Source organism: Lactuca virosa, chromosome 2, assembly GCF_052849685.1.
Source record: "Lactuca virosa cultivar CGN04683 chromosome 2, Lactuca_virosa_CGN04683_v6, whole genome shotgun sequence".
NCBI classification, from domain to species: Eukaryota; Viridiplantae; Streptophyta; class Magnoliopsida; order Asterales; family Asteraceae; genus Lactuca; species Lactuca virosa.
The window spans coordinates 119,060,853-119,086,914 of record NC_136427.1 but is presented as its reverse complement, the minus strand read 5'-3'; positions in this window follow the sequence as shown (position 1 = coordinate 119,086,914).

Below are 26,062 nucleotides of genomic sequence, written 5' to 3'. Positions count from 1 at the left end.
CTTGAGATCATCATTTTAGGGTCAAAGAGTGAAAATAACGGAACGGGTAATTGGGCTATTTATTTGGTGTGGTGTGTTTATATTTAAAAATATTTTAAATAATATTATTGTGGATTGAAAACCCTATGTGCTCACCAGGTTTCCCAACCTGACCCACTCAGTTTATTTGTATCACAGATGTCGATATAAAGCTACACTACACCAAGAGATTAAGAAGATGAAAATCACTAGTATAAATGAATGTAAGGTCTGTTTATGTTTATGTTTCTGTATTGATGATGACATCTCAATCTTTTAATATAAACAAAATACATTTCTTCGGGAATGCTTTGATAATATATTTATCATGTTTTTCTGGGAACAAATTCCGCAATATTACTCTTTTGAAAAGAACACTCTGATTTAAATAAGCATGAATAAAATTTTTAAAATGACTGTGAAATTTGGGGGATGTCACAGTTGGTATCAGAGCATTAGTTTAAGCGAACTAGGAATTTTAGGAAATTTCTAGACTTAAACTTAGAATGGTAAGTGATGATCGTGAGAAGTGTGTCTATTATATTTTAGGCAGTACACCTGAATTGACACAAGCACTAGCTTACTTTTGGATTAGATGCCTAAATTGCTTTTATGTGCTAAATGATTTATGTTATAGCCTTATGTGCTTTATGATGCTATTAGTTGATCGAATCCATGGTCTACTGCCGACCGGATCTGATAATCTCATGTGTTCAGATTTTTAAACGTTTAATTACAGTATTAGAACTGACATGTAACTTTTAGAGGTGATAAGGAGACTTACGATAGTTGACATCGATAACTTCGTAAATAAATCAATCGAGTGATATCGTAAAATAATACATAGCAAGTGATACTGTAAATAGTGTATTAATACCTACAGAGTAGTATCATACCTTTAGAGTACGTTTGATGATAGTAACATTGGAGGAGTATTGTTCGTGTGAAGTACACTTTCAACTGGCGGGAATAATAAAACTTTGATGTGATCCATGAAGTCGTCTCACCACTTGGCGATTCCACTGCCTACCAGATTGAAGCAGTGATTGCTTACGGAGTTAGAAGAGCTGAAAATGGTGATGAATAGATGTTGTGCAAGATTTAGAAGACTTCAATGAAGATTAAAGGAAAGGCTAACAGAGTTTTCAGACTCAATTGGCCAAGACCTTGTCTGATGTTGTGATGTAGTATGCAGTTCGAGTGGTGTGTTAAGAGTTGATCTATACCCAGTATAGGATGCTCAGACTTAGTATTTAAATATACAGAGTGACAATTGACTTCCATCGCTTCCTTATGAAAGTTCCATAGTGTGTTAAGCTGACTTTAACATACAGGATTAGGGTGGTGAAATGAGTCATTTGGTTGTGAAAGGTTGAGTGACTTACTTATCTAAGTAAGGTAGAACACTTAGTTGAAGAAGAAATACACGCATAGTATTGCAAGAGAAGAGATGATGTTATCAGGAATGACAGAGAACCAAGTTGAAGCTCGTAGAACATGCTGAGATGCAGCTAAAATGAAGACTTCCTAGGATTGACTTTTATGACGTAGACTTAAAAGATACACCAAGGAGAAGAAAACTTTCTCATATAATGGAATGATGATGTCATGAAGAAATAGAATGATTTGCATGGTGACTTGCATGAGCTAGAAAATGACACAAGCAATTGAAGAGAATTTGTCTCCATACCGCTATAGTATATACTGGTTTAGTGTGCCTTGTAGACCAACATTACCCAAGAAATAATTTTTGTAAAAAGTTTGGAAGTGAATTTCCTAGAGACCTAGGAAAGAATGAGAATATGCTAGATCGAGCATATGCGTGTGAAGGATCCTAGAAGACGAGTTTAGGAAAGCCAAGATAGAGACGCAAAATCCCTAGAGAAATTGTTGTATGTGCTTGTTTAAACACACTCATGTGTGATAAGTTGATTTGTCAATTTTTTGTATGGTGACTTGGAAAACTGTGAGACAATACTTGGGACGAGTATGAGTAGGTGTGAATGGTAGTAGAGGCCTACACTACCGGAAGCACATGACTCACACTTGGATCAGGGAAAGTCACAAGGTTACCAAGAAGATAGTAATTGATTCCATTTTGTTCTAGTATGTCGTTACCATCGTTTCGGTAATGAGTAAGAAGATGATTGTTATTCCGAACCTAGTGGTCATATCAAATCGAGTCCGACTTAGATACGTATGTTACGTGGTTCAGAGAACCAAGTTCCATATAGCAACTGACTTAAGCCAGAAGATTGAAGTGAATGGTAATTGAAGCGATCAATAGAAGTATCGTGATCATTGTTAAGGTAAAATCTCTTACCTAGAAATGCTACTTGCTATGAAGAGATTATATCACATTAGAACATGAAGGAAGGTCTCTATCGTGATAGTATTTGACTATTAGAGACAAGAGTCTAGTTCGTTGTGTGTCTTTTGCGTTATGAAAATGAAGGTCATTAGAATATGGCCATTTGAGTTGTTGTTGTAGCAAAAGTGAAGACCTTATCTTGGGTTGATTCTATGATCCAATTTTAAGAAGGAGTAGAAGTCTCCAATGATAATTGAGTTTTTAGCTCGGAGATTATGACCGGAGGTCCAATAGAGAATGAAGAGCGGGTGCAAGTTTGAGCACCACCATAAAATAAGAAGTCTGAAGAGTTTGACAATCGTTAGGCAAGCCATAAATGTAACAGTTTATAAAAATACGCATAAGGATGTCTGTTGTGCGTCTGTGTCGAAGTAATTTAGATGTGGTCAAGATGATAAACTGAAGAGCGGCAAGTTAATCGTCCCAACAAATAGGAAAAGAAATTATTAAGTTTAGTAACCATTGTTGTTGCTAGTATTACCATCTTATACCATTGTGTACACATGTGCGTTGGTAGATGACTTCGTGCTTGTCGTGATCTTGATCAGACCATGATTTTGAGAAACGAAAAGATCACTCGTTGCGAGCACACACAGTGATGCTTTGTTGGTGATGATAAAATCATTAATATGGCAATCATAAGCTTCTTTCAAAGAGAAAGAAGATTAACAATCACAGTGACAGATCCAACTTGTGCTTTGATTGGTTGTAAATAGTAGCAGAAGAGAGGTCGGACCCAAGTGAGGAAGAACCAACTATTAAGGCAAAAGTGTGAAAGACAACTCTTACTTGAAAAAAAATAAAGAAAAGCGAGTAGTGGATATCGTATGTATTCGTTGAGTTTGTGATTTCGAGGACGAAATCATCACAAGTGGGGGAGAATTGTAACGCCTGTAAGTTACGACTAGACGTTAAGAGGATAATAATAATAAATATTTGTTTTATCAAGTAATTAAAATCCTCAAATAGGATAAATTTTATTCGTATCCGTTACACGTTATATAAATACTTATTTATTATATAGGTGTTATGTGGACAAATATTATGGGTATGTAATATTTAGGTATGTAATATTTGTATAAATCTTTTTGTAAACTTATCGAAAAGTAATAAAAAAACATTTTTAAATAGAAGATTATTTAGGACAAATAATCTTAAGGAAAATTGTAACGATTGTAAAATCTCAAACTATATAAGACGTATTTGGTCTAAGTACATTTAAGGGTGAACCCAAGTGATGAAACGATAATTTTTCCGTTTTTTCGATAATAATTGACTGGGTAGTTTTTAGGACGTTAGTTATTAATTATAAATTTAGATAAGAATGAATTAAACGATTTTGATAAGATTTTATTATAAAGGGTATAATGATTTTAGAAAATAAAATGGGAAATTTTAGATCAAGGGGTTATTGTCGGAACTATTACGATATGAGGCTTACACCCGTCATATCAAATGAGTACATAGTTACTTTCAATTTACACATAGATATGAAGTATTTTAATTGCTTAGATGCTATATGTGTGCTACTATCTGTGTTTACAACATTTGTGCTCAATATGACTTTACTTTGTTAAATCATATTTTAATAAAGTAATAATCTATTTATTTTATCGTACTTAAATCATATTGGGTAGTGATGCGTCGTGAAAGGTGAAATAATAAAGGTGAGGTGTTGCAACTAACGTACCGACCCGGCATTGGTGAATTGTCATCTAGCAGAGTATAGATGACGACCACAGACTATTCTAGACAGTACAATGGGAACACTAGCAGACTCGCAAGCTGTAGGTGTTAATGAACGTTGTGTTCATTCGGTGTACTCTATCCCTCCCCCCATGGTTTCCTTATTGACATATATCGCTCAGGTATCCTCGGAGTGATATTGTCTACCTGTTGCTATAAAGATCCTTTAGGATAGGTCCCTTGAGATCATCATTGTAGGGTCAAAGAGTGAAAATAACGGGAACGGGTAATCGGGTTATTTATTTGGTGTGGTGTGTTTATATTTAAAAAGATTTTAAATAATATTATTATGGATTGAAAACCCTATACGCTCACCAGGTTTACCAACCTGACCCACTCGGTTTATTTGTATCTCAGGTGTCGATATAAAGCTACACTACACCGAGAGATTAAGAAGATGAAAATCACTAGTATAAATGAATGTAAGGTCTGTTTATGTTTATGTTTCTGTATTGACTATGACATCCCAATGTTTTAATATAAACAAAATACATATCTTCTGAAATGCTTTGATAATATATTTATCATGTTTTTCTGGGAACAAATTCCGCAATATTACTCTTTTGAAAAGAATACTCTGATTTAAATAAGCATAAATAAAAATTTTAAAATGATCTTGAAATTGGGGGATGTCACAAAACGTATGAAATCACATGCCCCCTCTATATGAACACAACACCCAACCTTGAAATGGATGCATCATAGTAGACCACAAAATCCTCAAATCCCTCAGGAAGGGTATATACTGGTGCCTCACACAGTCTCTGGCGTACAGTCTGAAATGATGCTTGCTGCTCAGGCCCCCAACTGAAGACAACATCTTTCCACGTTAATTTAGTGAGAGGAACAATAATCTTGGAGAAGTCTCGAATGAATCTCCGATAATATCCCGCCAAACCGAGGAAGCCCCGAATCTCAGATAGAGACTTCGGTACTTCCCACCACATCACTGCCTCTATCTTGGCTGGGTCGACAAAGATACCGTTGGTTGACGACAGGTCAAGCACCTCTCAACTACCCATGCCTCGTCCCTTTTCATACAGGGCCACCAGTAATCTCTCTTCAGGTCCAAATACATCTTAGTGGCCCCCGGGTGGATCGAGAATCTTGATCTATGTGCCTCCTCCATCAATACATGACGAGCTCCACCTGTATAGGGCACCCAAATCCGCCCTCAGAAAGTCATAAGCCCACGACTATCTGTCTCAAACTCGGAAACCTGCCCAATCACCTGCTCCCTCTTGCGGTTGTCCGGTCTCACGGCCTCCACCTGGGCCTCTCGAATGGTATCTAGGACTGGATTCAACACTGTCATCCTCATATACACATCTCAAATCGGAGCACTCGCTGCTCTGCGACTCAGGGCGTCGGCTACCACATTAGCCTTGCCTGGATGATATAAGATCTCACAGTCATAGTCTTTCACTATGGCCAACCACCCCCTCTGTCTCATATTCAAGTTGGGCTGATCCATAAGGTACTTCAGGCTCTTGTGGTCCGTATATATGGTACTCCGGACTCCATACAGATAGTGGCGCCAGATCTTGTGGGCGAACACCACCGCGCCCAGCTCCAAATCGTGGGTGGGATACCTCGTCTCATGAGGCTTCAGCTGCCTCGATGTGTATGCTATCACGTGCCCCCTCTGCATCAACACTGCACCCATCCTGGATATAGAAGCATCATAATAAACTACAAAGTCCTCCACTCCCTCGGGAAGGGCTAACACTGGGGCTTCGCACAATCTCTGGTGAAGGGTCTCAAATGAGGCCTGCTGCTCGGGCCTCTAAGCAAAAGTAACGCCCTTCCGGGTCAATCTGGTGAGAGGGACGACAATCTTGGAGAAATCTTTGATAAACCTCCGATAGTAGCCGGGCAAACCCAGAAAACTCCTGATCTCGGTCGGGGATCTCGGTACCTCTCATCTCATAACTTCCTCAATCTTGGCCGTGTCGACCAATATCCCATTCTGATTAACGAGGTGTCCCAGGAACTGGACCTCTCGTAACCAGAAATCACACTTGGAGAATTTGGTATAAAGCCTCTCCGCCCTCAATACTCCAAGAATCTCCCTAAGATGCTCCTCATGTTGCTCTCTGGATCTCGAATACACCAGAATATCGTCGATGAACACGATCACTGATCGATCCAACATAGGCCTGTACACCCGGTTCATGAGGTCCATGAACGCTGCCGGTGTGTTGGTGAGTCCGAAAGGCATCAACTCAAACTTGTAGTGCCCATAACGAGTCCTAAAGGCCGTCTTCTGGATATCCTCCTTGCAAACTCTCATCTGATGATATCCAGATCTCAAATCAATCTTGGAGAACCAAGACGCCCCCTGCAACTGATCGAACAAATCGTCGATCCTTGGTAGTGGATAACGGTTCTTGACCGTCAACTTGTTCAACTCCCGGTAATGGATACACATCCGGTGTGAACCATCCTTTTTCTTGACAGAAAGGATCGGCGTTTCCCACGGTCAGCTACTCGGTTTGATACAAACCTTCCCAATAGCTCCTGGAGCTATGAGGATAACTCCTGCATCTCTGGTGGCGCAAGGCAATAAGGTGACTTGGCAATAGGCGCCGCTCCCGGAACCAAATCAATCTGGAACTCCACCTGCCTCTCGGGAGGGACACCCGGCAACTCCTTGGGAAAAACATTTGGAAACTCGCACACTATCGGAACCTCGACGATAGAATTCAGCCTCTCTGTAGCAACCTGCTTATCCATCACGTACGCCAAAAAGCCCATACAACCCTGTTGTAGACTCTGTCTCATTCTGGCAGCAGAGCAGAAAGCTGATCCAGATCTGGTACCCTCGCCATACACCGTAAGCACTCCCCCACTAGGGTCTCGTATAGTCACTAACTGACGCTCACAGTCTATCATAGCTCCAAACCGACTCAACCAGTCCATGCCCACTATGATACAGACATCACCCATCACGATCGGTACCAGGTCTATCAGGAACTCAACACCAAAAATCTCTAGTACACATCCTCGAATTACATCAGTAGCAAAAACTGCATGCTCGTCGGCTATAGAAACCCTCAGAGGTCGAATCAACGCCTCTCGTCGGATACTGATGTGACGACTAAAAGCTAAAGACACAAAGGATCGACTCGCACCCGAGTCAAATAACACCAAAGTAGGTATAGAACTCACAAGAAAAGTACCTATACATAGCACACTATAATCACACCATATCTCAAATAATATAAATAAAGAAATACATACCGGCCACGACGTCAGGTGCTGCGCGGACCTCCTCCGCTGTCAGCTAGAAGGCTCTCCCACGAACCCCCGGTGTCTCGACCTTCGTTGGCCGAGTCTCAGTAGCACGTAAAGCAGTAGGTGCAGAACCTGGTGCTGATCCCTGAATGAGCTGAGGGCACTCGACCTTCCGATGGCCGGTCTGGTTGCAGTGGAAGCAAACTACAAACCCCTTGGGGCAATCCTTTTCCATGTGCCCCTCTTTGCCACATTTGTAGCAAATCCCAACTCGGAACGATCCCTCATGACTCTTGCCGCACTTGCCACAAGTGCGACCCTTCTTGCCCCAAGTCCTCGTATCAGCGGGTTTAGCCCGCTTCATCGTCGGCTACGACTGCATTGGTCTCCGGTCCCTACCCCGAGACTCCTTCTCCTCCCTGGTCTATAACTCTAGCTCAATCTCCCTCCACCTGGCATTGGTCTGAAGCACAGCCAATGTCCGGTATGATGAGTTCGACACGAAATCTCGTATATCCCTCTTCAGTATGCTCAGATATCGGCTCACACGTGCCTGCTCGGTGGACACGTGCTCAGAGTAGAACAACGCCCTCTCGTGAAACATCCTCGTAATCTCAGTCACTGACTCTGTCTTCTGCTTGAGAGACAGAAACTCCTGTGCCAAACGTTCCCTTTCCACCTGGGGAACACATACTCATCTCAGAACAACTGGGTGAACCTCTCCTACATCACTGCAGCATAGTCTGCAGGAATAAAACTGGTAGTCACAAACTTCCACCAGTCCTTCGCCCCCGCGCGAAGCTGATTAAGTCCAAACCGAACTCTCAAATGATCAGGGCATGTACACGTATAAAAACACCCCTCGATATCAGAGATCCATCTCATAGAAGCAATCGGATCCTGTGTCCTATCAAACTCTGGTGGCTTCGTGTTGCTGAACTCCCGAAACAACAACGAGTCACCTCCCTGTGGCCTGGCAGCGGCGACAGCTGCGGTGGCTGTAGCAGCAGTCACCTCAGTAACACCAGCATATTGCTCGTCAAAGTTCTCAATCAGTGTGGTCTTAATAGACCCAAACATCTCAGGTATCACCTCTCGAATGGTTGCACCCACCTCCTAATGAATCATCCTACAAATCTCATCATCAATAGTCCCACTGCTCCCTGGGTTGTGGCGTGTACCCACCATGATGTCTCTGAAACACAACAGAAAATCATCAAAGACTCGCTCGAGCATACTTACACTCGATCACCCATACCTACTTGTTCCTTAGCATCATTAGGATTCTTACTTGGGTTGCATACAGATCTGATGCTTTAAGTAGTACGGGCCCAATACTACTTCCACACCAACCTGTAGTCACCCCGAATCCTCCTCCTAGGATCCCAGTTCACAAGTACTCTATCTCTCACAAATAGTAGACTACCCTCTCAGTAGACCTCTCATAAGCTCATCTAGGTATCTTTTCCTAGATTATCCCTCAACTCAGAACTCTCTCTAAGTGATTTCTGCTAGATACTTCTACTCAGCATATACTCAAATCAAATAACAGATAGTAGCAACTCCTAGGCTAAGGCATCACAAATCAGACAACTCTAGCCCTAACATGAAATACCTAGCCTATTATCTAGCATGCATCCATAACATCACACAAATATCTCATAACACAATTAAGTAAGGGTATTTTGGGAAATCACCGTTCGGGCTCTGGCTGATTGTACACACTGCTCCAACTCGTTTTTCTCTTAAAACTCTTACTCGTTTTTGAAATTTTTATTTCTTTTGAAATTTTTTCTCAAATCCTCAGTTTGAGTCCAGACACACCCGAAGGTACATCCGAATCCCTCAAACCAAGGCTATGATACCAACTTGTAACACCGTAAACTTTCAAACAAAATTTTCATTTAAAATCACATTAATCTCAATAGTTCAATTCCAAAAATCCCCAAAAATATCAATTTATCAAAACACATGTTCAAAAATTATTTATAAGACAATCTAGGATCCTCCAAAACATATCTCCAACTCGTGTGTGTACAATCAAGCCGGTGCCTTCCCGTGATCCTGAGAGGTACCTGAAACACATAACACATAACACGGTAAGCACAAAGCTTAGTGAGTTCCCGAAAAATACCACACATATCTCATTAGCCTCTCATGGCTATGCTCGAATAAGACCCTCCGGTTAATGTGTCTCAGTGGAACCCTCCGGTCCCAACTCAGTAAGCTCAGAATAATACACAACATAAATCACAAAGACATAATGCAGGATATCACAATACTCAATATAAGCACATAAGACCCTCCGGTCACATAAAGATTACTACTCTAGGTAACTATAGTGAAAAGACTCACCTCATAAGCAAGCAAGTAAATAATCTCGTACACGAATCTTAAATTAGCCTCTGCCTAACACATAGGATAATTATCTCTAATTAACATTTATATCACGACTCTAAATACCCCACGTTATTCTCTCTCTCAAACTCTTGGAATGGATAAAAGACCATTTTACCCCTCCATGGTCCCCATAATCCCTTCCTTGACCAAACCCTAAAGTCAACACTCGAGTCAATAGTCATGTTGACCTGACTCGCCGAGTGCATCTATGTGACTCGACGAGTCCCCATTGTTCCATCAGAAATGTCGTGAAAACCCAACTTAACTCGTCGAGTTGTCTCATCAACTCACCGAGTTACCCATGTCCAGACTCATCGGGGAAAACCGTAGCTGACTCGTCGAGTCAGCTCATTGACTCGGCGAGTCCATTCAGTCTGTATTCTCATTCAGACATTTTAAGGCAGATCTACCACTCCAAACTCTAGATCTAGTCTCCCAAGGTTCGAATGTCATGTAAAGCTTCGATCTTTACTTTCATGCATGGCATATTTGCTCCATAATGCCAATACAAGCTTCAATAAGGGTTTGGTGCTCATAGGCTTGCCTCTAACTCCATAAAGCTTGGGTCTTTGGGCTCACAAGACCTCCTACAATCCAGATATGAGGTTCAACCTCAAGATATGCTCAAGGGACTCAATAACACAAAAAGGATGGGGAAAAGCCCTAGAACTCCCCAAACTAAGATCTCACAAGAAAAAGGATCAAGATAGCATCTTTTTACCTCAAACAGAAGCTATCCACTGAGAACCTTTAGATCCAAACGTTCCTCCTTGCTTCAAGCCTTGATGCTTTCCTCTTCTTCTCTCAAGGTGCACCAAAATGCTCAAGGTAGCCTCTCCTTCTCACACAACAAGCTAAAACTCGATTAGGGTTCTTCACAGTGCTCAAGGGTGACGAGGGAGGCGGAAATGAGGACTCCAGGCCCTTTAAATAGGACTCAACCCCGAAAAATTAGGGTTTCCCTCACACAGCACTAACTCCGCGAGTCGGCTCTCTGACTCGTCGAGTTGGTTATTAAACCCACGTGGCCAATTCGACTCTACTGGACGAGTTGGGGCACCCACTCGTCTAGTCGCTCAGTTGACTCGAAAATAAATATGTATAAATATTATACCAGGGAGTCGGGATGAAACTCCACTTGCCTCATATGAGGCATACCTGATAACTCCTCGGGAAAGACAACAGGGAAATAACATACAACATGAACATTGGAAATGGAAACCGATCCGTTCTCCTCATCCCGAGTATCCACTACATATGCCAGATAACCCATACACCCACGCTGCAAACTCTGCCTTGCCCTGGCGGCTGAACAGAAAGCTGATCCTAACCTATTTCGTTCACCGAAAATGGTCAACACTCCCCCACTAGGATCTTGAACCGCCACCATCTGCCGCTCACAGTTAATCAGAGCCCCAAACCGGCTCAACCAATCCATACCTACAATCACACAGACATTTCCCATCGCAATAGGGATAAGGTCTATCGGATAACCAACACCAAAAATCTCTAACACACAACCCCAGTAGATATCAGTAGCGGAGACCGGACACTCATCCGATATAAAGACCCTCAATGGACTACTCAAGGCCTCCCGCGCAATACTAAAACCACGAAAAAAAGATGATGACACAAAATACTGACTCGCACCCGAGTCAAACAGCACAAGCGCATGTACAAAATTCACAAGAAAATAAAGAACACATACCAACCATGACATCTGGAAGTGCTCGGGCCTCCTCTGCTGTCAATTGAAATGCTCTCCCTTGAGCCTTCGGTGTCTTGTACTTCCCTACAGGCCATCAATAATACCTAAGGTCGCGGGGGCCGGAGTCTGAACCGCCCTAGATGTAAGTTGAGAACACTCAACCCTCAAATGACCCGTCTGTTGCAATTGAAGCAAACCCAAAATCCCTTGGGGGAATCCCTAGCCAAATTCCCCTCCTTGCCACATATGTAGTAAGCCGTCCCCGACTGACAGGTTCCCTCATGCCCCTTGCTGCACTTACCACAAGTACGGCCCCTCTGGCCACCAGCTCTCGAGTTAGCGATCTTAGACCACTTAGTCACCGACTGCGACTGCACTGGTCTCTTATCTCTCACATGGATCTACCTCTCTTCTCTAGCCTGAGTCTCCAGCTCAATCTCTTTCCTCCTCGCATTGGTATGTAGCTCAGCCAATGTCCGATACGAAGTGTTCACCACAAACACACAGATATCTTTCCTCAGAATACTTAGATACTGACTCACACGTGCCTACTCAGTAGATACGTGCTCAGGACAAAACAAGACCCTCTCATGAAACATCCTGATAATCTCAGTCACCGTCTCCATCTTCTACTTGAGGGACAGGCACTCCTGGGTCAACCTCTTTCTCTCAACAACTAGTACAAACTCATCTCTGAACATCTCAGTAAATCTCTCCCAGGTCAGCTAATAATGCTCTGCAAGAGAATAATCAGTTGCCACAAACTTCCACGAATCCTTCGCTCCTAAGTGAAGCAGGTTCATCGCGAAACGAACCCTCAAATTCTCCGGACAGGAGCAAGTGTAAAAACAACCCTCAACATCAAAACTACATCTCATTGCAACAATCGGATATTAGGTCCCATCAAACTTGGGTGGCTTCATGTTGTTGAACTCCTGGTACCACAACGAATTACCCCCTGCGGTCTCGCAAAAGCAACAGTTGCGGTGGCTGCGGCAGCAGCAGCCTCAATGACGGCAGCATAATGCTCGTCAAAAGTATCAATCAGCATAGTCTTGATAGAACCAAACATTTCTGGTATATCCCCTCTGATCGCTGCAGTAACCTCGATGGCAACAATCCTACAGAGCTCATCATCACTGGCACTCGACCTCTCGGGGTCGCTGGAGCCTAAACCTCGGGTAACCACCATACTGAAACACACAAGAAAACCATCAGAATCAGGCTAAATTTCATACACTAACATTTACACACTCGTATAAGTTCCTTAGTTCCTTGGATTCCCTATTAAGTCGCGTACGGATCCGGTGCTTTTAGTAGTACGAGCCCAATACTACCGTCCACACCAACCCGTTTTTGTTTCAAGTCATCCTCTCAAGACCCTAAGTCACAAGGGCTCTATTTCTCAAGATCAGCTACACACTCACCCTGTTGGTTCCTCGGAACCATTACTAAGCATCTAGACACTCATTCTAGATTGTTCCCCAGCATTGATCTGCCTCGCAAGATCTCCACTGTCCTCGACATTTTCTTTGTGCATGCCAATCGTATACAATCTAAGACTCGATAAACATTTAAATAAGTGATTCTACTTCAAATCCACAACCAAATGAGGAACAAGAAGAAAGGCTAAATCAGGCATTCTAAGGCTATAAAATCCTAACTATGTACAATTATACAGCATACACGAAGTAAATAGCAATGACAGTTTTAATCTCCGAAGAACAAACTCCTATGCTAAAGGCATCATAAATCAGGCAACACTATCACACCATTCCTGCAGGATCCTTAGCCTACCACTAACTAGCATGCAGTTCTGTTAACTCATCAAATATCAGCTCTACATTACTCATAATATAAATTGAGTTATTTTGGGAAACTACCGCTCAAACTCTGGTTGATTGTACACACTGCTTCACTGGGTTTTTCTCCTATAAAAATCTTCATTTCTTTGAAAAGTTTTTATGAAAATCTTCAGATCCTTAGTTTGAGTTTGGAATTACCCTAGTGTTCGTCGAATCCCTCAAACCAGGGCTCTGATACCAAATTGTAACACCTCAAACTTCAAATCAAAATTTTTATTTTTAAATTACCAAAATATTGTTCATAAAGAAAGTCATCGGAAAAACATAAGTGTCAAATACAAATCATCAAGACAAAATATCAGAGTGCCACAAAATTTCGAGTAACAAACCTCCTAGTAAGTGAGTACAATAAGACCTTCGCCTTCACGCGATCCTCAAAAGTACCTGAAACACATATAATCAACAACTGCAAGACGGAGCTTAGTGAGTTCCCCGTGATACCGCATATATCACAACATATATAAACAACTATGGATTATCGACAACCCTGGGGACTATCAGCAGTCCCAATGGACAAACAACATGCCTTGTGGGTTATCAGCAACCCTGAAGACTATCCGCAGTCTCATTCACACATAAACATCATAACATAATAATAACAGTTAGACCCAACTGGTCATCACAAATACAACTATTCTACCACACACAGGTAAGAGTAAGTGAGGAGACTCACCTGAAACTGATAACAGATAAATCCCGCACCCGAATTGTCGGAACTAGACTCCGCCTAATAACACAATAATTAACCTAAGTAATAATTAAGGTCCATAACTTAACTCACAAGTCCAAATCCCATAACTATTCCCCTTAAGCGCAAAAAGACCATTTTGCCCCTTCCCTGGTCCAAAATCATAAATCTTTACCAAAAGTCAAAAGTCAGCAAAAGTTAAGTGTCTGACGCGCATGTTGGGCGTACACTCCTCATACGCGCGGTGTACTCGAAGGATTCAGTGAGGCTCAGGCGTGGCTATGCTGGGCGTAGCGAAAAGTATGCGGCGCATAGTTGTCTGGTCCCAAAACCACTCCAAAATGTATTAATCATTAAGACATGCAATCCAAACATAGATCTTACCTCCATAGAATGTCTGAATCCATAAAGTCAATAACTTTAAGCCTTTGCACGACTGAAAAGACCTTAAACATTAAAACTCTAACTTAATCTCAACACCACCAAACTCTTGCATGGCTGGAAAGGGACCATCAAAAAACCATTTTTATGAATCTAAGCACTCTAATACATCTAAAAGGATAGCCAAAATACTCTGGAGTAACCCATACTCACAAAGGTCCAAGCTTTAGGACAAAAAGTTCATAAAACTCCATCTACGAAGATCCAGAAAAAACATTAGCAAGGTATAGACTTATACCTTCAAAAGATGCACAACATGAGGTAGTTTTTGGATCCACAAGGTTGCAAGCAACACCACCTTCTCCAATAAGTCTTCTTCTTCAACAACCGAGAACCAAAATCACTAACAAGCTTCAAAATGTTCACACACAAGGCTTAGGCTTGAGATTACGTTTGTAAGGAGTGGCGGCTGATAAGAAATGTCTAAAGGAGGCATAAGGTGGATTAAATAGGGAGAAAACCCCTAAATTTAGGTTTTAGGAGTTGAGCTAGTATGCCCCGCATACCAGATGTACGCCCCGCATTCTAGCATGCATCCCGCAATCCATGACTCTCATAAGTACGCTACGGGTACCTCACGTACGCCCAGTGTATGGGCTGGAGTGCAAATCTTTTAACAACAAGGGACCAATAGTACAAACTTTAATTAGGCCATGGGCTAAAATGGAAACAGCTGAAAATCGAATGTCACTTAAATGCCTAAAAGGACGGATCAAATGGTCTGGAGTAGTCCATACTCCGTAAGACCAAGGTTTTGGGAAAAAAAGCTCCTAAATCTACCCACCAATGAGATCTTAACAAAGGAACCATCTAGTTAAGAACTTTTTACCTCCAGAAGCTTACAATGAAAAAGGTAGCTTTGGATCTTGAAGCTCCAACTCTAGCATTTCACTACAACCAAGACTCTTCTTCTTCTAATGCACCAAAAGGACACAAAAACTTAACCAATAGCTCAAGAATACACCAAAGATAGTTTGGGTTTTATGTGGTATCTTTAGAGGGAAGGAGGCTCATAAGGGGGAAAGTCTTGAATCCATAATGATGCTTAAATAGGGTCTAAGCCCTAAAAATTTGCGTTTGTCCATGGACGACGTACGCCCAGCATACTCACTCCGCCCTAAAAGTTTCACTTTTCACCCCTTTGGGCGAAATTTGCAAATTAATTTAATATCAAGGGTCAAAATGTGAAATACCTTGGCATTGGGTGTTACAATTCTTCCCCACTTGAATTAGTCAGTTGCCGCAAATAACTTTGGGTAATGCTCCCTCATCTCGTCCTCGGGATCCCAAGTCCATTCGGAACCCTTTCGGTGCTACCATTGTACCTTCACGAGGTCCACCACCTTGTTTCATACAGTCTTCGTCTTCCTGTCAAGGATCGCCATAGGTCTCTCTATATAACTCAGGCAATCGTCCACCTGAATGTCCTCCATTGGATCGACTACGGAATCATCAATCAAACACTTCTGCAACTGAGATACGTGAAAATTGCTATGAATCTAACTTAGCTCCTCGGGTAGATCCAAACGATATGCAACCCTGCTTGCCCGGGCTAAAACCCGGAAATGACTAATATATGTAGGTCGCAGCTTTCTCCGCTTCCTGAATCAAATGACACCTTTCCAAGTTGACACCTTCAGGAGTACTATGTCTTCAACCTGAAACTCCAAGTCTGATCGGTATCTATCTGCATAACTCTTCTATCGACTATGTGCCGTATGAAGCCTGTCGCGAACCTACTAAATCAATTCTGTAATCTTGAGTACCACCTCGTTACTCCTCATGACCCGCTGACTGACCTCACCCAAACATATCGGGGTCCTACACTTTCTCCCATAGAGTATCTCAAAATAAGGTCGACCAATATTGGCGTGGTAACTGTTGTTATACGAAAATTCCGCCAAAGGAAGATACGTATCCCAACTACTGCCAAAATCCAGTACACATGCCCGCAGCATGTCCTACAATGTTTGGAATTGTCCGCTCACTCTGACCATCAGTATGCGGGTGGAAAGTCGTGCTGAAGTGCAGAAGAGTACCCAACTCCTCATGGAATCTCTTCCAGAAACCGACACCCCATGTCGTGTCACCACCTCCCGAATGTAGATATCAGCCAGCTTCTCCGTTGAAATACTCTCCTGGATCGGAATGACATGCACGCTCTTGGTCAATCGATCCACGATGTCCCATATCGAATCCACTCCGCACACCGTCCAAGGCAATTTGGTGGTAATCCATCGTAATCTCTTCTCATTTCCAAGTGGGAATACCCAACAGCTCTATTTTGCCATGGGGTCACTAATGCTCGGGACTTTCCAGCAAGTCAAACACCTATCCACATACCAGGCCACATCCCGCTTCATGCATGGCCACCAGTAGTCAAGTCTGAGATCTCTATACATCTTTGTCACTCCAGGATAAATAGAGAACCTTGACTTGTGCACTTCCTTCATCAATACTTGATGATATGTGTATTTTTATACATACTTTTATACATTATATCTTAATATTTTAGCCCTTATTATTCTTATTTAGAACAAAAAGGTACTTATAATGCTTTGAATTATGATTTACAGCTATTAGCTGTTGATAGAATGGAAAAGAAAAGATTGGAGTGGAATTAGGGCTTAGAAGCAAAAAGAAAGAAAGATTGTTGAAGGCTGCCATTACTCCCAGCGTAATATAAGTTACGCTTAGCGTACTGATGAGACAAGGACTACGCCCCGCGTAGATTTACGTACTCCCAGCGTACTTGTCTTGGTTCCGAAGAATTAATCGAGATGGTTTTCTCACTACGTCCAGCGTACACCGACTTACGCCCAACGTACGTAAGTCGGTTCCAAAGGTTATAAAAATCGAATATCGGCCAACCATAGGGAGATTTTTTACTACCATCAATCCTTAGTCGGCAAGTAACATATATTTGGCCGTTTTGACGGTCTAGAAGGCGACCGGAAGGCCGTTAAACTAACAGGAGCGAAGATCTGAAGGATTAGAGAGCGGATTCGTGTCCGTAATCATATGGTTTGTTATCGTGACCATGTTTAGCATTCCACTGTGATACTACTATGTTTTTACTTTCTGATTTTGGTGTCAAAACCATTTGCTTTGAGTTTATGATTAGATAAAACCTTGATTTATGGATTAATTGCTATACTGGATTATTTTATTCATGTTTAATTTACCTTGATAAGCTTGTTAAAAGATCCTTATGTGTTAATGACAATTATTTCCTATTAATTAACCAGCATATTACGTTGCACGAACATCTCTTAATTGCTAATATCTTATGATTTTGATGACCATCAAGATTATATGCCTAGGAATAGAGAACGTGAAACTAGGTTTAACTAGGAAATAAGTAAGTTAATGTGTGAGCCTTGTGTGACGAACCATCAACAAGAGGTTAATTGAATTAGTAATTTGATTAATTATTATTACAAGTCTTGCTTGATACGAACTGAAGGAAGCATGTTAGTTTAATCAATTGATCATTGTTTGAATTGACTTGTTTGCTAAAGGATTAGTAATAGTGAATGTGAACCTAATCATTTTAGAAATCGGTGAACATGAATAAAGCAATTATCTATGATTTTATGGTGTAATTTGTCTAAACCAAAGTACTTAAAGAGGTTTGTCTTCCTGTCAGTTTATCGAGATTTGCGATTTAGTTGTTCGTTTGTGTTTTAATAAAACATTTCTTTATTCCTTTCGTGTGTTTTGTAACCTATAATCAAATATTTTAAATCAATTCACTACCATTCCCCTTGTGTTCGACACCCTTGCTTATCAAAGCTATACTATACTCGATCGGGTTCACTGCCTGTAAGGTGTGGTTTAGATGCGATAAATTAGGAATTATAAATAAAAAACTAGTGCATTAAATATTCACATCACCTGACGTACACCGCTCCAATATGGAACGCACACCCTCCAATGAAGGGTGAATAATCCCCGACTATCATAATCAAAGGAAGCCAGCTAACCCACTATACACTCAATTTTCTGGTGCTCCTCCTTCATGGACTCAACCTGCGCCTCTCGAATCTACTCTAAGAGTGGGGTAATCACTGTCATCCTCAAACACATATCCCTGATTGGGGCAGCAACCGCCTTGAGGAAGATAACTTCGGCCACCACGTCGGCCTTTCCCGGGTGATAAAGGATCTCACAATCATAATCCTTCACCACATCCTACCACCTACACTGCCTCACGTTCAGATTCGGCCGATAGATGACATCAGATACCTCAGACTCTTGTGGTCCGTGTAAATAGTACAACGAATCCCATAGAGGTAATTTCGCCAAATCTTGAGGGAAAAAACCATAGATCCCAACTCCGAATCGTGCATAGGATAATTCACTTTATAAGGCTTCACCTGCCTTGAAGCGTAAGCAATCACATGACCCCACTGCATCAGCACTGCACCTAAACCTGTGATTGACGCATCACAGTCTACCACAAAGTCCTCAATGCCCTCCAGCAAAGTCAAAATTGGCGCCTTATATAATTTCTGTCTCATAGTCTCAAAAGTTGCCTGCTGCTTAGGCCCCTAACGAAAAGTGACAGTCTTCTACGTTAACCTAGTCAAAGGAACTGGTATCTTGGAGAAATCATGAATGAATCCCCGATAGTAACGTGCCAATCCAAGGGAACTTTGAATCTATGATGGGGACCTCAGAACCACCCACCTCATCACCGCCTCAACCTTGGCCGGATCGACCAGAATACCGTTTCGGTTGACAAGTGTCCTAAAAACTGCACATCTCTCAAACAAAACTCACACTTGGAGAACTTCGCATACAATCTATCCCTCCTTAGAGTCTCCAATACCTATCTCAAATGCTCCTCATGCTGCCCCATGGTCTTGGAATTGACCAGGATGTCATCAATAAACACAATCACAGACCGATCCAGCATACGCCTGCATACCCGATTCATGAGATCCATGAATGTGGCTAGAGCATTGGTGAGCCTGAACGGCATCACCACAAACTTGTAATAACCATAATGAGTCAAGAAGGCCTTCTTCTGCATATCCTCCTCTATGACCCTCATCTGATGATTACCTGAACGCAGATAAATCTTGGAGAACCAATATGCGCCCTGAAGTTGGTCAAATAAATCGTCAATCCTTAGGAGCAGATAATTATGCTTCATTGTTAGCTTATACAGCTCCGGGTAGTTGATACACATTCGATGTGACCTGTCCTTTTTCTTCACAAACAAAATCGGCACTCCCCATGGCGAACTACTTGGCCGAATAAACCCTTTGTCTAGTTGCTCCTGCAGTTGCATAGACAACTCTTGCATCTCTGTGGGTGCTAACCGATAAGGTGTTTTGGCTATCGGAGCCGCACCAAGAACCATGTAACACCCATAAAATCTAAGCCAATTTAAAACTTTTGAAAAACATTTAAAACCAACAGTTATTACAAATTTGTTTCCAAAATAGTCTATATCAAAGTTTTCCCCAAAAACGATAACAAAACATGAGGTGATGTACGATCACGCCTTCGCCTTGCCGCGATCCCCTGATGTACCTGAAACAATAAACTGAAACTGTAAGCCCGAAAGCTTAGTGAGCCCCCTGAAATACCCATACCCACAACAATACACATATAATCATAAACGACATACTATGGGTCCAGTCAACCATCGGGTTGGAAAACCCCAGGCCCTCAACCATCAGGTTGGAATGCCAACATACTATGGGTCCAATCATCCTCGGGATGGAATACTCCAGACCCACAACCAACAGGTTGGAATGCCCACATACTATGAGTCCAATCATCGTCGGGAAGGAATACTCACGACCCACAACCAACAGGTTGGAATGCCTAGGTCTATTGGCTTTCGCACAAAGCAGATAAGCCTTAACCACCAAACAAACATGTGCACATATAACAGATAATCACATAACAATCTATAGAAGACAACCGATCTAACGGATCATACCACATGGCACATAATACCATCTTATCTATCAGGATACCAATCTAGCAGATCATACTAGCATATCACATAATACCATCCTATAACCAGGACACTGACCTAACCAAGTCTCTAAGCATAAACATAACCTCATCCTAACAACCAGTATGCAAACCAATAAGTATATCATGCCATAACCAGATACAATCCATAAAGGGCCGGCCTTCGTGCCTTAGACCCTGTTGATATAGTAAGGATAACTCACCTCGTAACTGTCGATTCGAAGGATAAACTCAAACTCTCGGATCACCGGCACAAACTCCACCACTTATAATCACCATAAAACCTTGTTGTGAATTTCCAATCTCCCAAAATGTCCCCAGAAGTCAAATGGTCAACCCTTGGTGAAAGTCAAAGTCAACGTCAAGGTCAACTGTCCACCTTGACCTCAACTCGTCGAGTACCCTCAGCTACTCCCCGAGTTCATTACATAACTCGCCAAGTTCATACATGTCCAATGGTTGGGAAAACCCTAGCCTACTCGTCGTGTCACTCATCTGACTCGTCGAGCCGACGACAATCTTCATCAGACTCGCCGAGTTGCCCATGCAACTCACTGAGTCCCTTCAGTCCTTCATCCATACAGATGCTTTTTAAGCCATGCAAAGGCTACAAATTGTAGATCCAGCTTCCCAAGGCATGCTTATGACGTAAAGTTGCAAACTTTACGTGCATGCAAAGCTCTAAGGTCTTAAAATGACAAAACTAAGCTTGCAAAGAAGTCTTACACTTGAGGGGAGCTTCATACTTGCCAAAGCTGACAACTTTATGGACTTAGAGACCCAAGAGAGTTCAAATCTGAATTTGCAACTTCAGATCTTAGCTCAAACACAAGAAAAGCTTCCTAAAATCCACCCAAAAGAGATCTAGAATGAAATAAGGCCAAGCTAACAGCTTAATACCATCCAAAGGATGCCAACGGAGGTAGATCTCTGATTCCCACGCGTTCCTTGCTTCTAGTTGTTGCTTCCCCAAGCTTTTCTCACCAAAAATCCTTCTTCAAAGCTTAAGACACACAAATAGAGCACACTCACATGAGTTAGGGCTATGTGGTATCAAGAGGTTGTGAAGGGGAGGCTGGGGAGGCCAATGATCATTTAAATAGGGTGCAAAACCCTGAAAATTAGGGTTTCATCCTCCAGCTCCTACTCGACGAGTCCCTCCTTGGACTCGGCGAGTAGGTCACTTAAACACGTTGACCAACCCGTTGCTACTCGACGAGTCGGGCAACCAACTCGTCGAGTAGACCTTGAAATCAATAAAATTTTTATATCAAAAATCAATACCTGGGTATCGGGGCGTTATGTGACAACCGTTAAATTCTGGTCAAGTCAAAGTCAAATAAAGTCAACAAGTCAAACCGGTCAACTCTACTAACTCTTGTATACTAGGGTTTACGTTATGTAATTATTGTACAACTCGCTATTTTAATAAGAAGTCATCACTTGGAAAGTTCGTATATGTAGGATTCTTGAGCCCTAATCGGGGTAAGTGATGTAGCAAAGCGATAAAACACTATTACATACCCTTCGGGGGTGTGTAAGACTCTTAAACATGGCTTAACGGGTTTTACGGACCTTGCGTTACAAAGCCAAACACTCAAAAAGGTCACAAAAGAAGTCTCTCCCAATCTCTTTCACTCTATCTCTCTATTAAAAATCTCTCCCAAATCTCTCTCAAAACTTCCTTTAACTTTTTATAATCATACGGGTCAACCCGACCCTAAACCGGGTCAAAAACAGCTCGAAACGGGAAGAATTCTTGAAAAATAGCCTTAAGGAACCGAAACCTTCTCTTATGGAGCGAAGCCTCTCGGACCGAAACCATGAAGGACCGAACCGAAGCCTGCTGACCCGAACCCGAAGCCTGATGAACCGAACCCGAACCCTTATGAACCGAACCCGAACCTCGCCTTCGCTCCTGACCGTCGCCTTCATCCCATTTCGCCTTCGGTTCCAAGCTGCTGAGGACCGAACTTCGGCCCCTACCCAAGAAGCTTCGCAGGAAGCCCTTTTCCACCCGGTTTTCGATCACGATTTCATTTTAGGCTCGTTTTTCATTATTTTGACGCGGGATTTTCACCCAAACTTATATTTTGACATATAAGACCCCATATTTCTATAATCTAATCACATTATTAGGGAAATCTTTACTTAGGAATAAAATCTAGTGGGTATGGCTTAGAGGTGGACTGTTGACTTTACCTTTGAGTCATGACACAAGCAATCCTCTACACCCACTCCATGACCATCCCCAGTCACTATTCCACCATACCTGGTCATTCCATTGTTCTTTTCCCACTCTTTTCAGCCAAACACTTTGATTCAAGGATAGAAAAATCCTTATCTCTCCTCCCATTTCACTCACACTCCACCAAGAAGCAAAAACTCATTCTCTCTCTCACTATCCCTCTCTAATCTCGAAATTTCAAGGCTGATCATAAGTTCTTCATCTACTCCTAGTAAGTAATATCACTCCTCACATGATTATTTCTCATTCTTTCTACTTAAATCATGGATATCTTACACAAACATCGTCATTTTTGTGTTAGATCTTCGAATCTTCAAGAACCTTCTAAAGTGTTCTTGAGTTGAACACTTCCTTTCTTCATCATCCATCTACTGAAATCACACAAGGTGAGTTCATACCCCTATCTTTTCATGTTTTTCTTAAGTTTTAAGGAGGGGGATACAAGTTAAAACACCAAGAACACAACTAAACTCATTCAACAGCTTTCATCAGAAAAGTTTAACTCCATTGACGGATTGTTTTGGTCAACTTAAACATTTTAGTTTTCAAAACTGTATTAGATACAAATAGTTCATGTTCATACCTTTAAGATGACTACTTGCACATCTCCATACGATTTTTCTACTAATTATGGTGATTTTTTACAAAACTGCCTATCACTGTAGCTACGAATTCGGACTAGTCAGTGAATATGAACGTTTTCACACCAGTTAGCAACTTCTAAAAATCGTAATAAAATTATGAACAAACTAGACACATTTTCTAAACTCTCAGAGTTTACGGATCTAGTTTTCGGTTTTGTATGAATTTTCTGTGATTTTCTAAATCAGTGCAAAAATGGTAAAAACGAATTTACAATTTACAACTTTCATAACACTTGTAACATGTTGAGCAAAGTGAATATGAACGTTTTCACACCAGTTAGCAACTTCTAAAAATCGTAAATATGTTAATGAATAAATTTGTGAGACATTCGCTTCGTGTTACCTTCAAAGTAACAAAGTCAAAAGTCCTGTAAATTGTAACCAAAGTCTCTTGTAGGGAGAGCGTGATAGTTGTGTATAGATCTATATTGGGTCTGATAAACCCGCACCTAAGCTGCATGCAACAGCTAGACCGGTAGGTCTGAGGTGACAAGTGTCATTTAACTTGTGACGCCTGAAGAACGTCGTATTATGAGGCCGTTTGAGTCTTAGTATGGTTATAATAACTCACTTGGGGTATTAACAAAACGTAAGGTTTACGGGTTTTACTTCAACAATTAAACGAGTTTACGTCGATTTAAACTTGCATAAATTACTTTAAGTATGGAAAAATACTTGTACATTTCGGTTTTGACTTTTAAGACTACAATGCATTTTATAAGAGAAATATTGGATTTTTCTTGAACAAACATTTCTTTTACAGAGAAAAGGATTTTATCATCGCCTTCAAAAGCTTATGAACTCACCAACTTAATTGTTGACACTTTTTCAAAACTACTTGTATTCTCAGGAAATCAGTAAACAGGTAATCGACCGCTTTTGAGGATGGAACGCTAAGGCGTCAAACATTGTATTTTTGTCAACATAATGTAATTGATTCAGAAACATGTAAACATATACTATGATGTAACTTTTTCAATTATATTTATGTTGGTTGTCTATACTTTAAGTATTATTATATTCGTTGTTGTGATACTATACATGAAGTCCTCCACCTCCGGACGTTTCCGCCATCCTAGGTGTGGGGGTGTGACAGATTGGTATCAGAGCAATGTTTATAGTGAACTAAGTATATCGAACCACATAAGATATACAAACTATAAACACATTTGGGACTGAAAGTCTCTGATTGAACATTTTCAAATGACTATACTTTTAGAAAGTAAGCGGTTTCTTGTTAAAAGTATAAGTACATGCATACATGCTCGCATAGTGTCATAACTAGGAAAAACATAAGGTAAACGAGGAGGAGTTGTACGTTATGAGTATGCCTTAGGTTATGTGGTCAAGTATGGAATGGATATAGCCTGATCAACTATATATGTCCGAGAAGTGACTTGCATATATTGGGGGATAGTCGTAGTGGACAACAAATCTGACAACCTAACATCACCCTATAATCTAAGAACCAAACATAACATTTAAAAATACTATAGGAGTATTTTGTAAATTTATAACTCGACATTCTAGATTCATTTCATATCTCTTACACCCCTATTCTCGTACAAACAACATGGCGGGATTCCATCTACCTGGAGACCCTTACTTCCCTAATGAGGGAAACGCTGGATGGCACGAGGCAGAACCCAAGGAAATGATCGAGGAGGATCCTGAGGAAGACCCCGAAGAGGTTGAGGAAGAAGAGGAACCCAAGGAGGAAGAAGAAATGGGGGACGAAGAAGAAGAAGAACCAGAGGAGGAAGTCATCAACCCTCCTTACATCGCCAGGGTGCCTGCGAACCATTTTGGCTACAACGGGCCCGAACCCCGTTGGGCAACAGTGGTCGAGCGATGGAGTCGTCAACAACGACAACGATCACCATTTGGAAATCAACGAGGTTACTACGACCTCAGCCACGCGGGACCAGCTGACAGAGAGCTCCCAGTCATGACTCAACAGATAACTAACATCGATGATCGCGGTAGAGCGACGACGGACCGAATTCGGGAGCTGGGTGCCAATATAGAAGCCACTACTACCCGCACCAGAGACCTAGAGAGAGACTCCTACTTCAGGGACCAACTCATCAAGGACCTTCTCGCCGCTCGAGCAGAAGCAAGGGAGTATCAAGAAAAATACTTGGCACTCGAGGAAAGAGTGGTTACAGCCGAGCGACAATTGGACGAACTCCAGGGCGCATCGACCTCGTCTGAAGCACCACCAGACACTGATCATCATGAGTAGAACTCATGCTACTCGCAAGTCCTTGGAGAATAGGTTTATGAGTATGCGTTGGTGCTACTCTTTTTACATGTAAGCTAACCCTACGATTAAGTGATTATACTACTCAAGGGGATATGTTATGCCAAAATTTTCCGTTACATTGACGTAGACCTGCATAGAGGTCAAATTTTTCCTAAACAATATGTATCAAATTATATAAATGAAGTTGGCATGTATTTTATTTCATTGTGAGTTTATGATAAATCTCATAACATGACAATACAAACAATTTGCTTTCGGTGTTTCTGAGATTCTTAATGTGCACCTCCTGGTTAATTGTAACTGTGAGACGACCGACTTAGAAATGGTGAGTCCGCCTTAGGTCATGTTCCTTGTTTGGTTGTGGGCTTAGGATAGACTCATTAAGTTCAACGGCCTATTGGACCATAATTACAAATAACTGGTGTGCATCGAG